Raw genomic sequence first — 14,112 nt, 5'->3', positions numbered from 1 at the left:
TATTTGACTGTTGTTTTTGACATTTATGTATTGAAATCATTAAACATTTCCTGAAAATCATGTGATATATTTTAGTTATTTGTGGGCTACTAATAAATACCATCATTTCATTAGTTAAATGTAAAGATGTTACATGGAAGAATTAAATTACTGTGTTTTTATAGGCAGAGTACTTTTTGAATTGAATGTTATAATTTGCAAATGTGATTTTTTTTTAATAAGAGGCCAAATTTCTATAGTAATGTAGCTCTTAAGTTATGAAAGGAGTTAGTCTGTTCAGAGCTTTTTTGAACATAAATTTTTTTTAAGTACTTTTCCTTAATACCAGAATCTTGTAATGTGAATTGTGTAAAGTACAGCAAGTACAAGTAAGCAAACAAAAATGTTTTAATCTTACCACCCAGTAGGTAACCATTGTTACAACATTTTGATGTTTATCTTTTTTTGTGTGTGTTGCAGGCTCAGGCTAACACACAAGCAGAAAAGTTAATTATAAATGCATGTTTGTTATTGTTTTCAATTAAAAGTTATTTTGTGAAAGATGATTTTTGAAATTTTTTTGTAGCAAATGTGGTCCTTTGTTCAGACAGCTCTTAAAGAGAAATGCAGTATATAAAACAGATCAAAGTGGAGCTGCTCTGGTGAAAGATGGATGGAAATACAAAGCCTCAGTGTTGGGCTTTCTTCACTAGCCTCAGCAGTCTGCCTTGGAGAGGTACCTCTGAAGAACTCTAGGGCTTCCTGCAGTTGAAAATTACTGCTGTCTAACATTTTTAATGGCTGCAGAGTATTCCCTCATATGGCATCTATGACAGCCCTGTAGGTGTTCTGTTTATATCTCCCTTAAGAGAAACTTGCCTTGAGGAATGTTGTTACCATGTTTCCCCGAAAATAAGACCTAGCTGGACCATCAGCTCTAATGCGTCTTTTGGAGCAAAAATTAATAAAAGACCCGATGTTATGTTATGTTACATTATATTATGTTATAATATAATATTATAGTAAAGTAAGACCGGGTCTTAATATTTTAATTTTTGCTCCAAAAGATGCATTAGAGCTGATGGTCTGGCTCAGGGAAACTCGGTAGCTGACAACCTCTAGTTACAGAGCCTTTGAGATTTGCTGCAGCATTGAGCCGTGACCACATTTCTGACTGGGCAGCTCCCTGCCAGTAACTGAGCACAGCAAGACAGTAGGGTCTAGCCATTTCTTCCCAACTTGGGGCTTCTCTAAGGACAGTCTTTGCACCTGAGCTTCCTACTGGGCTGGCAGACCAGAACTGCACTGGTTTGAGGCTCACACAGCTTTCAGACCTGCATTGAAAACCTGAAGGCTTTCTCTGCTTACTCAACTCCTCCTGCTCGATTTCCTTCATTCTTTATAGGCATTTTCACAATGTATTTCTTGCATTTCTAACTTCATCTTGGGTCTGCTTCCTAGAAAACTTGACCTGACATACATCTAGAGGATGTGTGTGTGTGTGTGTGTGTGTGTGTGTGTTTAAAATGAGTATTTTTAAGAGTCATAGATATATTTCCATGGTTTTAGAAAAGCAGAAAAATACATAAAATGAAAAGTAAAATATCTACACCTTCCCCAAACCCTCAGAAAACCAATTTCACATGTTCATTTTTATACCTATGTCATATTCTCACTTATATCATTATTTTTTGATTTATCAACTTTAGGTAGTATCTATTATCTGACTGTTCTGAAAGATAAGGGAATTGGTGTATCTAACATTCTTTTTACTTTTCTCCCCATCTTTTTACTTTTTGTTAACTAGTGATACTATTTGTCAAGGTTTTGTTTATACTTATATATCTATAATTTAGACTGTGCTTTGACTATAAATTGTTTTTAAAAATTGAAAATCAACCTTAGCATTTGCTACAATTACATAAATGTAATTTAATCTTGAACCAAGTGATTTGGTTGAAACTATAAGGGAGAAAGGTAATTCTGTGTATCTTAGTTCTGCCAAGGAAAATTTTCAAATTTCATTCCCGATCCCCACTGTTCCTGTTCTCTATTACTATGTTATCTTCTTCAGTTGTCATGAGCACAAAGGCACACTATAGGCATACATTGTTTTATTGTGCTTTGCTTTATTGTGCTTCACAGATGTTGTGTTCCTTTACAAATTGAAGGCAAGATACTCCAATTGCTGAGTCAAAGGACTCATTTCATTGTGATGGTTTTTGCTATGGTCTGGAACTGAATCTGCAGTATCTGAGATATGCTTGTACTTGGGGTTGAAACCCAGCATCAACAGTTGTTGGTAATGTGATCTGGAACATGTTACTGAAGCTCTCTGTGCTTAAGATTTCTGATCTGCAAAATTGGTTTAACAGTTCTTACATTAGTTTTCTATTGCCATTGTAATAAATGACCACAGATTTAACATTTTGTAGAGTTTATTGATCAGAAATTCAGTGGGCTAGGCTGAGTCTTTGTGTAGTATTATAAGGCCAAAATCTGTGGTCTGGGCTAGTTCCTTTCTGGAGGATTTAGGAAGGAAACCGTTTCCTTGATCATTCTTACTGTTGGCAGAATTGATTTTCCAAGTGGTTGTAGGACTGAGGTCCCATTTCCTGGCTGGCTGTTGACTTGGGGAAGGTGAGTTATTCTTAGCTTCTAGAGGCCACGCATATTCTTTGGTTTATGGTATTATTTATCTCAGAACCAGCAATGGAGGGTCAAATTCCTCTCATGCTTCAAATGTCTTCTGCTAATCCTTGGTCTTCTGCCTTTTTCTTTCACTTTAAAGGGCCCATGTGTACAACATTTGGACCTATGTGTATAATGTCCAATAATGCCCCTATTTTAAAGTTCCTAACTCTTGCTATGTAGTGAGGCATACACAGGAGTAACAGCAGGGAGTGAAGATCATGGTGGGGGTGCAAAATCGGGCCTACCACGGCCCTCCCTCTGGCCTCTGTGGCCCATACCATCTCACATACAAAATACAGTCACCCCATCCCACATCTCCTAAAGGTCTTATCCCATTACAGTATCATTTCAAAGTTCAGAATCTTATTATCAGCTCAAGTCCCACATCTTGTATCGAAATCATCTCAATCAAATATAGGTAAAGCTTTCTATCTGTGAACCTATGAAACTAAAGAAACAAGTTATCTCCTCCAAAACTACAATGGTGGGGACAGGCTTAGGATGCCAGTTATAGACATTTTGGTTCAAAAAGGAAGAAAGTAGAAAAAAGGAATCACAAGTTCCAAAAAATTTCAAAAACCAGCCGGGGGGACACGACTAGGTTTGTTTCTTTTTAAAAAATTTTTAAATTATTTTTATTTATTTCAATTATAGTTGAAACACAATATTATAGTTTCAGGTGTACAGCATAGTGATTAGACATTAATGTAACTTTTACGAAGTGATCACCGTGATAAGGGGTGGGGACTAGATTTCAAAGGCTTGGGAATAATCCTCTGTGGTTGGCAGCTTTACCCTCTGGGCGTGCATCTCTGCCCTCTCTTCGGTTGTTTTTTTGTTTGTTTTTTCATCTTTTGTTTTAACTCAGGTTTGGTAATTCTTGGTTGTTTATCCATAATTATGAAAGAAAAATTAAGTTGGTCTGTTTAGGTAACTGGAGTGAGGTTCTCTGCTATAGGTTTGTTTTATTCATAGGTCTCTCCCTAGACTGTGGCATGTGGTAGGCTTCCTTATTTGCTCCAGGGCATGCATTCTCAAAGGGGTAGAAATTGGTGATGGAGGTAAAAAAAAAGTTGTCCTTTTTATATATAAGCCACAGATACACATATAGTATACAAACAGATATATAGTGTATCTGTGGTACTAAAATTTCATGGGGGGAGTAATTAGGAGGAAAATGTCTAATAAAGCTCCTTAGGGGGGTTGATAATGGAAAGAAAGGTGAGGAAATAGTTCTGTAAGGTGTATAGTCAGGAGGGAGCAGACTGTTAAGTACCCACAATTGCCAAACCTAATTATGGCTTATCTGTGGAGTGGAATGCTTTAGTGTCTCAAGTGCTGCTCTGCTTTTCTTTCAGGTCTCATCACCTCCCCTAGGAGCCTTCCACAGATCTGCACACTTCATTTAGAGCAGTAGCTTTCTAACTTGAAAAACTATGATCCATAGTATAAAATATTTTACATTGTAACCTAGTACCTACACACATATGAATTTATAAATATATAACCTAGCGAAAGTTCCATGAAACAGTACATACCCTCACTTTGTATTTTCTATTTATTCTAGATCATTGAAAATTGCTGGTCGTAGCCCATCAAAATAATTTCAGACCTGTAGCTTGAAGAACACTTGAGACGACTACCTGGGTTTAATCCAGAGGCTGACAGCTATTGTTCTCTGCTCTTTTCTCTTTAATCAGGGAGTGGGGAGTGGCCTAGTTGACTAAATCATTTGGAATACAGTTCTGTACTGATTTATATCCTTGATGATATACTACCCCCACTTTCTGTTCGTTGTCTTTTAAGTTTGGAGCCTCTCTTTGGCTTCATTGGGAAGACCCAAACTGCTATCTTGGTTGCAATATCCTTTGCTCTCTTTTTTGTAATCTGATCTCATTTATTTTATATTTTCCAGGTGTCACCCAAAATTTTTGATTTGATGATTGAATGCTTTTTTCTGATACATGTATGATTTGATTTATTTTCTTTCTGAGTTTGTTTAAAAACAAAACAAGTTTCTATCATTACTTGAAGACCAGGAGTGGGAGGAAGGCACATTTGTGTGCTCAGTCTGCCATCTTGAATTGGAACTCCTGTAGTTTAATAGTCCTAAAGTATGATTTTTTTGGTGTTTTCTATTTTTTCTAAAAGTTTGTTATTGCTAAATCTGTGCTTAAGAGTGAGGTTGTTTCTGGTGAAGTTGTCAGAGGTTTTTGAATTCCATTTCTACCACTTTTAGCTGTGTACCTTTGGGCAAATTACCTCATTTCTCTCTACCTATTTGCTTATTGTAAAGTAGAGATAGTAGTACAGTTAGTCCTCACTTAATTTGTCAATAGATTCTTGAAAACTGTGACTTTAAATGAAATGATGTATAATGAACCAATTTTACCATAGGCTAATTGATATAAACAAGAGTTAATTTCCTACGTCATATTTCTGATAAAAAGAAAATCACCAAACTTCTAAATAAAAACCCCCAAACACTTCTAATATTAAACATTGAGATAAATGTGAGCTATACATACATTTAAGAAAGATTAATATAAACAAGTAAGATCATTCATTTCCAACCCACTTATTCCAGTTCAGGGTCTTGGGTGGCCAGAGCCTATCCTGGCAGCTCAGGAAAGCAGCAGGAACCAACCCTGGCCAGGACACCCGTCACAGGGGGCACTCACACACACACCCACACTCACTTACACTGGGTTAATTTAGACACGCCAGTTCACCTAATGTGCACATCTTTGGTATGTGGGAGGAAACCAGAGTACCTGGAGAAAACCCACGGAGACATGGGGAGAAAATGTAAACTCCACACATTTTTTGTTTTGATTCCTGGTTTTGATTCCAACCAGGAATCGATTTTTTTTTCCCTCTCATCAACATTATAACGAAACAACGTTGAATGAAACAATGTCATTTGAAGAGAGGACCTGCTTTATCTACCTCATAGGGTTGTGAGAATTAAATGTTAGGGCATATAAAGAAAGCTCTTAGCAAAGTGCTTGGCATGTGGCAAGCATTTAATAGCTGTTATTTGTCTATGTCACCATCATAACTATATTTATCCATCCATATATGTCCTTTTGCTTAAAAAGAAAAAAAAATCGTATGTATTTTTATCTTCTTGAATATTCGTTTTTATCTGGACTTCATTGTTGAACCAGTTGTTCTCTTTGGTTTGTTTTTAACGTACTTGATTTTTGTTTTAAAATATCTAATTTTTGCTTTGCTGGGATTAAGCTGGGAAATTGGCATAGCTAAGGGTGTGAAAGGACTAGAGAAACATCAGTTTGTTGGGGTGAAGAGTTGTATTCACTTACTTGTACATGGGCTTTGTGGATGATAGTTAAGGGTAAGGGATATAGAAACAGATTGTCTGAGTTAGAACATTGATTCCACAACTTACTGGCTATGTGACTTTGGGTAAGTTACTTAACTTTTCTGTTCTTCAGTTTCACCATCTGTAAAGTGGAGATAAGAGATACTGTGAAGATCCCATGAATTAACACATAAATTGCTTGGAAGTGCTTAGCTGTTAGTAGTATTAATACTCTGCTAGGATTTTGAATTCATTGTTTGATGATGTTCAGAGTTTGTGTAACTATAGGGAATACAGGGTTGAAATAAAGGGTGAGATTTTTATATTGAAAGGAGAAGTGTACGTTTTTCACTAGAGGTAGAATAACATTTGGGACAAAGGAATTATCTAGTTTAGTGAATACTTCATTAATACAATAATACTTCAATCATTAGGCCTTCTAGGGTTGTTCTGAGGTGTTTGGGGCCACATCTAGTCATTGCTATGGTTACTTATTGCTAGTTCTGTCAACAACGATTAAAAAATTTCTCTTTCATCCTTGTATGTTATTTTATGAATTTCCACTATAGTAGTTAACAGTAGTTAATCCCCAGTTTTTAAAAATCTTTCCTTGAAATTTTAAGGTAAAATTTAAAGGTAAAATGTGTACAGAACAGAATCTAATGTCCCAATATGTAGTTTATTTTTAGTGTGTATTACTCAAAATATTTTGCTTTTCAGTTTTTGAGTATTAGAGTATGGTTACTAGTAATTTCAGTATGTTTTATAGTTCTCCTATTTGTAGTGATTTTTTTCCTAAGTGAAAAACACTTTGATACTTTTATGCATTCTGTTTATTTACATGAATTACATGTTTGGGTATAGTTTTAGAAATAGATTTTTTAAGACTGATAAGTTTTGTTTACTCTTTTTTCCTTTAATCATAGACATTATCAATTTTGAAGTTATTTTTCAGAGACAGGTTTGTTTTTGAGTTTCTTATTTCAGAATTGCATACTGTTCAAATGACTTCACTACTTAACTTGGGCTAGCTGTTCATCTGTTTATGAGAAGGAATTTCCCCAGATTAGTCTTTGAAGAAGAGATGTCTATCTCTGATGAAAGAATGATTTTTCTTGAAAGAATGATTTTTCTTGAAAACAGTAGAATGTCTTTTGTATTAACTATTTGCCTGCACATTTTTTCATTATGTATGAAGTGTGTGTGTCACACACACACACACACACGTCATGTGTGTTGAAAACATTTTAGTGTACCATATTTAGGGCCAACTTTTTCATTAGTAAAATGGCATGACAATTTGGCAGTTTATTACAGCATATGTTCATTCATTATCCTGGTGGTCCATTGCTAAATGTAGTCTTGATTATTCTTTCCTTTACTATATCAGTTTTTTTGTATTACTAAACATAGTATGCAACTACTATGTGTTAATTATAGACTTGATTTTGAAATTTACAGACCAAAATAGCATTTATATCAAATGTCCCTTTTAATACGGAGCAGTTGCCCTGTTAAGGTAGTTGAGTTTTTTGTTTCATTTGGATAATGTGCTGTGTTGAGCTTTGGCTGTTAATTGATAGATGTAGTATCTTCTCTCTCAGAGCTTTTAAAATGCATAACACGTATTTCAGAAAGCAGGAGTTGCTATGGCAACTCTCGGGTCACTTGCAGCTCAGCTTACATGATTGGCTGTTAATGGAGTCTAATATGCTTGAGAAGAGAATTGAGCAAATGAAAGAGGGTTTTGAAGGAATCCTTTTAAACCTCTTGAAGTTTAACAGAACAGACACAAAAATTTAACATATATTACTGTTACACAATCTTACTAGAAGTAGTTTTATGAATAACGAAAGTGAGACAGGACAAATTTTTGGAAAAAAATAATTTTCCAACCCTTTTTGAGAATATGGGAAGCTTGTGCTGTCACTTTTTCTCATTTTACTACTGTTTAAAGAAACACTCTCACAGCTATCAGTTACATTCTGTATTCTACCCTCTGTAGCATCATCTGTCTCAGAGGAGTTAAATACATTGAGACATGGGAAGGCTGTTAATTGTGCAGAGTTAGAAAGAATGGTAAAACTGGGAATAATGTTTAAATTTACTCTGGTTATGTGAGTTAAGAGTCTGCTCTCACTTAAATTCTCTTAAGTTAGTCAAAGGCATGAACCTGCCTTTGTCTTAGGGGCACGTGAATGGTGTGAAAAGGAGGTGGTGGTGTGTACTTTGGATTTTGAGGCCTGTAAAGTGAGTAAAATCAAGTTTAATTAAGAACTGCCATAATAAAAATTGATAGTCATGCAAAATGGCACAGGAATATCTGTCTTGAAATGGTGGAGTTTTCATCAGTATCTACATACCACCACTTTTGTAACTATTGTGTTAGAATGAGGGCAGTTTTACTAATTTACCAAATATAACTAGACTATAATTACGGAGTTTAAAATTTAGATAAAATGTATTAAGCTAATACGTTAACTTCACCTTAGAAGTGATTTTACTTTGTAAAACCAACTCAGCTTGCTAGTTCAGCAAGTATAGGAAATAGGAGTAAGACATGCAGCTTATTTGAAGTATGTGCTATTTCTACTTTATGTTATGGTGGTAGTGTTAAAATTGATACACTAAGTTATAGTTGTGTTAGTATGTATAGTTATATTAAATTTTTTAAATTTTGCTAGCAGAAATAACTAGTGATAAAATATTAATTAGTATTCACTGGCACCCTAAACTACCTTTGGTTTATTATTTCCTTTATTAAGATATTAAAGGAAAACTTTTTATAATAGAAATGTAGGGTATCCCCCATTACTTTTTTGACAGAACACTTCAATAAATGTCTTCTAAGCACTAAAATCTGTAAGTCTGTTATCAGTATGACCTTTGGAAATGTTTTTTTCTTGAACCTATCTCTTGTGTTGTTTGCCTGCTGCGAAGCACCATGGTTGAGTTTCTTAACATCTCCTGCCAGTATTATTATAATAGCTTTATAATTGGTTTCCTTGTATTTAGGGTTTGATCCCTCTAGTCTTTTCCTATACCTGCCCCAAATTAATACTTATAAAATATAGCTTCATTCGACAAAATAAAGTGATATCCCTGATACCATTTCATCTGTAAATATTTTGTGCATCTATAAAAGATAATAACTTTAAGAAATATTATGTTGGTGCAAAATTAATTGCAGATTTGCAATTCCTTTTAACCTTTTTAACCGCAGTTACTTTTTTGGACCAACCTAATATTAAATCATCAGTAATTTCATATCAAAATATTTTCTAGTGATTTTTTTTTTTTGAAAGAGTAGTTTCAGCAGAGAAATGGGGCTAAAAAAAGATTTTTTCTTTCAAACTAGAGGAGGGAATGAGAAATGAGAAGGTAGAAGCAGTATGAATATAGCTGCTTTTCTAGGAAGGAAATGGAATGTGGTACATAGTGAGAATAGGAGCTACAATCTTTATATTTTAAGTGATAGAGGGGACACGAGTGGTTTGTAGGCTTAGGGAAAGAACTAGTAGAGAATGAAATACTGACATGGTAATGGAGCAAGAACAAGAGGAAAAGCACCTTATTTTCTGAGGTAGTATTGAAGGACAAAGAATGGGGGAAAGGCAGAAAGTTGAGCAGATAGTTCATCATTAGTGACCTCTTTTTTTCCCCCTAAACTTCAGGGAGGGGTAAGTAGGCCATAGAAAAGGGTCTTAAGGTTAGTGAAAATTTAGAATACTCATTGAAGACAGTGGGAGAAGGGACCTACCGTGGACAAATAAAAAGATTGCTTCAGTGTAATTAAGATTCCACTTGAAATTGGAGACCAAAATTTAGAGTGTTATCGATTTTCATGTCTCTATGATCCTTTTTCCAACACTGTTCAATAGTTTGTATGTTTAAGAGAAGATAGTTTGTGGGATTATTTTAGTCTTAGACTTTTGCATGACAAGTCCTACAGAACAACCTGGGATAAAAAGTGTTGGTTGGTAGTATTTTAGATCATTCATGTGTAGGCTTACTAAGGAAAGGAGATGGCAAAAGGAGAGGTAGACAGTGTAACGAGTAAATGCTAGGCTGTGTGTGTGAAATAATTGAGGAGCAAATATAAAGTTAGTGGGGGCATGAGAGAACTGTGAATATGGGAAGATTGGTTAAGTGTTTGGCTGTGAAAGTTGGTAGATAAAGTCCAAAGAATGTGTGTGAAGGTCTTTGAAATTGAAAAGGTTCAGGAATCTTGAGACTTGGGTTTAGATAGACGTTGTCCATGATGGTAGGACATAATGGTAGGGCGGAAATCTGACCAAGGTGTAAACATCTTCATCGAATGTGAAGAGGCGTGGTAGTGGTCAAGAAATGATTGGATGACACTGATGAGAAATATCAGGGGATAGTATGCTCGTGGTAAGTGGGAGCAAATAATGGTTTAGAAGAGACAGTAGGTAACTAAGAGAATTCTGAGTGTGGGAGAATATTTGTCCTACTTTTCAGCTGTGTCCCAGATAGCTAAGATGTTTCTGTACTCAGAAGATGTCTGAGACCTTGACCTTACCATAAAGCTCAAAACAGTCACACATAAATATAAAACATGGTAGTTTTGTAAGTAGGTGCTATTTACGGCATGGACAGTAATATTCTAGGAAACTTTTGGAGAAAATATTTATCACTTCATTCTGTGACTGTGACATTTGAAATGTTAGATACAGAAATATGGAAGAAGAGGGGATGATGATGTAGGTGAAATGCAGGTGTGGAGTGGTATGAGCACTAGCAATCAGTGCTGAAGATAGTGAAACTTACTGTTTGACCTGTAATAGAGAACGGGTAGTAGAAAAAAGGTATAGGTTTTGCACCAAAAAAACCCCACCTTCATGTGTTTGGCGTTTTCATCAGATTCTCCCAACAAAAACCTAGCTCTCCCATAAGACTATTCCTTATAGCCCTTTTGGGGGTTGGGAGATAAAAGGTGTAGCTCTCAGCAGTTAACAAGGGAGACGTTAGTATAATTTATTTTTGCTGTTATATGCTTAAGTGTTTTGGGAATTAATATAAAACATCAGTTGTCTCAGACACTTATAAATGGAATCACTCATACTCTATAGGTTTTAGTTAGTAGAGGTTTTGCTGTAGTCTCTTGAGTACCTGATAAGAGCAAATGACAGAAATACTGCATGTTTGTAAGAACTGAGGCCTAAGAAATGAGTCTAGCAAACTGGTAATTAAATATAACAGTCTGCACTAAACCAAAACACTGTGTTAAACTATCTTAAGCTACAACAATGATAATGTGGAATTTTGTATTTCGTACAGTTTTTGCACTTTAACTGATTCCCTGAGTCACTACCATTGAAGGTAGTGAGCATGGCAGTGGGGAACACTAGAGAAAATAAAGAGAAGAAACCTGATCATTGCGTCTCTGGAGTACATTTAATCAAGATGATTGCCTGGGGCTGCTGGCAAGCATGGTTCTCCAGTGAGTAGTGATAAAATGGGATGGTTATGATTGTTCCGAGACGTTTAAACTTATACTTCACCTAACTTTCGGCTCCACTCCCAATTTCACAGTGAGTGGGTTCTGAAAAGCCTTCTGTTGGGGGAATACTCTAGATTGTTCTTCAATCTCTGCTACAGTTTTTTCCCCCTCAAGTTGATTTTCTCCTAATAATAATGGAGCATAGTATTTGTTTAACAATAAATATACAACTGTATAATCTATAGTTTCATATTATAACAACACTTTATCTTGACTTAGTCTTCAGTTATTAAGTTCATGTCCTTTGGAACTCACAGTTGACTATCAGCAAATACTAATGGTGTGATTGTGGGCTATAAAAATTTAAATTATCCAAAATTGAAATAGCATATAAAAAATAAATGTCTAACATTTTGATGTAGAGAATTTCATAGAAGACTCTCTTAAAGTAAAAAAATTCTTTAACAATCACATTTCAAAATTGATATGCCTAATAAATTGTAAACTGAACCTTTGTCACATGGTCATATCACTTAAGTAAACAAACACCTTTCCTCTGTTGTCAAAATAGTCACTCTATTCCACCCTTCTACTTTGGCCATTATACACACACCATCCATTTAAAGTACTTTATCCTTTTAAAGTACTTTATCACTTCATATCACTCTAACAACCTGAAATTGTCATGTTTCTGTTTTTATTGTCTATGAATTAGAAATATCAACTTCTTATAGACGGATTTCATCTTAATTTATTTACCACTTTGTTTAGCACTTACTTAGAACGTCACATAATGTATAGGAGTTCCTCAGTAAACATTTCTTAAAATGGTGTTGAATAAGTAACTTCTGAACAATACTTTTGTGGGATGGAGAGGTATGGCGGACTGATTTATGTCCCCCAAAAGGAAATGTTGAAGTCCTTACCACTATACTTACAAATATGAGCTTATTTGGAAATAGTCTTTGCAGATGTAATTAACAGGAGGTCAGCCTCAATTAGGGTGGGCCCTAATCCAATATTATTGGTTTCCTTATAAGAAAACAGAGACACTGGGAGGAGAATGCCCTGTAAAGACACAGGCACTGGGAAGACCACTGTGTGTAGATGGAAGTATAGATTGGAGTTTCTTTGTAACAAGCCAAGGAATGCCTGGGGCTATGGGAAGCTGAAGAGACATGGAAGGATCCTCCCTTAGAGGCATCAGAAGAGAGCCTGGCCCTGCCAACATGTTGATTTTGGATTTCTAGCCTCCAGAACAGGGAGAGGATAATTTTTTTTTTGTTAAAGCCACCCGGGGTATGTTACTTTATTATGGCAGCCCTAGAAAACAAATACAAGGGAAGAGCTTTGGAAATGTAAAATACAAGCGAAAAGGATAAAAGAACAATTTACCCCCATTGCTGTAGCCTCTGGCTTTTAACATTCTTTAGTTAGTAACTTTCTTAGTGGGATTGAACATTGCATTTTGAGACATGTTAAAATATCATTGATTTTATTAGATGGTTTCTTTTTTTTTCTCCTGCAAGGATTTATTGAAATTCCATTTATTGCACAGTATCTAGTTCTTTGGAACTCTATGGGATATGCAAATATTTTTAAGTGCAATTTGAGTGTAATGAGTTCGAATAGTTATCATACTCTCAATCTTTAAGAGATACAGACTATATTGGGTAGGAGGAGGGGGAGGGGAAACCTACACAGCACTCATGACCAGCTTTTGTAAGTGTATTATTAAGAATAAAGCTGGCTTTTCCCGAAAGCGGCCTGAGGTGACCTCTGAAAATGGTTCGCTATTCGCTTGACCCAGGGAACCCTACAAAATCATGTAAATTGAGAGGTTCAGATCTGCGGGTTCATTTTAAGAACACTTGTGAAACTGTGCAGGCCATCAAGGGGATGCATATCTGAAAAGCCACCAAGTATTTAAAGGATGTCACGTTACAAAAGCAATGTGTGCCATTCCGTTGTTACAATGGTGGAGTTGGGAGATGTGCCCAGGCCAAACAGTGGGTTTGAACACAAGGTCGTTGGCCCAAAAAGAGTGCAGAATTTTTACTGCACATGCTTAAAAATGCAGAGAGTAATGCTGAACTTAAGGGCTTAGATGTAGACTCTCTGGTCATTGAGCACATCCAGGTGAACAAAGCTCCCAAGATGCGGCGCAGAACTTACAGAGCTCAGGGCGGATTAACCCATACATGAGCTCTCCCTGCCACATTGAGATGATCCTCACTGAAAAAACAAATTGTTCCGAAACCAGAAGAGGAGGTTGCTCAGAAGAAGAAGATCTCCCAGAGGAAACTGAAGAAACAAAATCTTATGGCCCGGGAGTAAATTCAACATCAAATAAATGCTAATAAAAGGGAAAAAAAAAAGAATAAAGCTGAATATGCCATGTCAGAGAGGTATCAGATTGGAGGTAGGGGTTTGTCACTTTTTGGGGGTGTAAATGTCTAACTATTACATTGTTTTGTACACCTGAAACTAATAAATTTTTTTTTAAATGATGTGATGGCAGCTGTCAAAAAAAAAAAGGAAGCTGAAAGCGACAAAGAAACAAGACAAACAAAAACAAAAACTCAGTAGACACAGACAACATTAGTGGTTATCAGAGGGTAAGTGTGGTGGGAGGTGGTAGAAGAGGGAA

The 14,112-nt window shown here is 35.8% G+C and overlaps 1 pseudogene; it reads left to right on the top strand.

The window, feature by feature from the left end:
• The first annotated feature begins 13,247 nt into the window (after positions 1-13,247).
• On the top strand, positions 13,248-13,829 carry LOC117036774 (60S ribosomal protein L17-like; annotated as a pseudogene).
• The last annotated feature ends 283 nt before the right edge of the window (positions 13,830-14,112 follow it).

The sequence above is a fragment of the Rhinolophus ferrumequinum genome, chromosome 17, assembly GCF_004115265.2.
Source record: "Rhinolophus ferrumequinum isolate MPI-CBG mRhiFer1 chromosome 17, mRhiFer1_v1.p, whole genome shotgun sequence".
Taxonomy (NCBI): domain Eukaryota; kingdom Metazoa; phylum Chordata; class Mammalia; order Chiroptera; family Rhinolophidae; genus Rhinolophus; species Rhinolophus ferrumequinum.
Note: the sequence above shows the minus strand (reverse complement) of the source record. Positions and strands in the feature narration are given on the sequence as shown.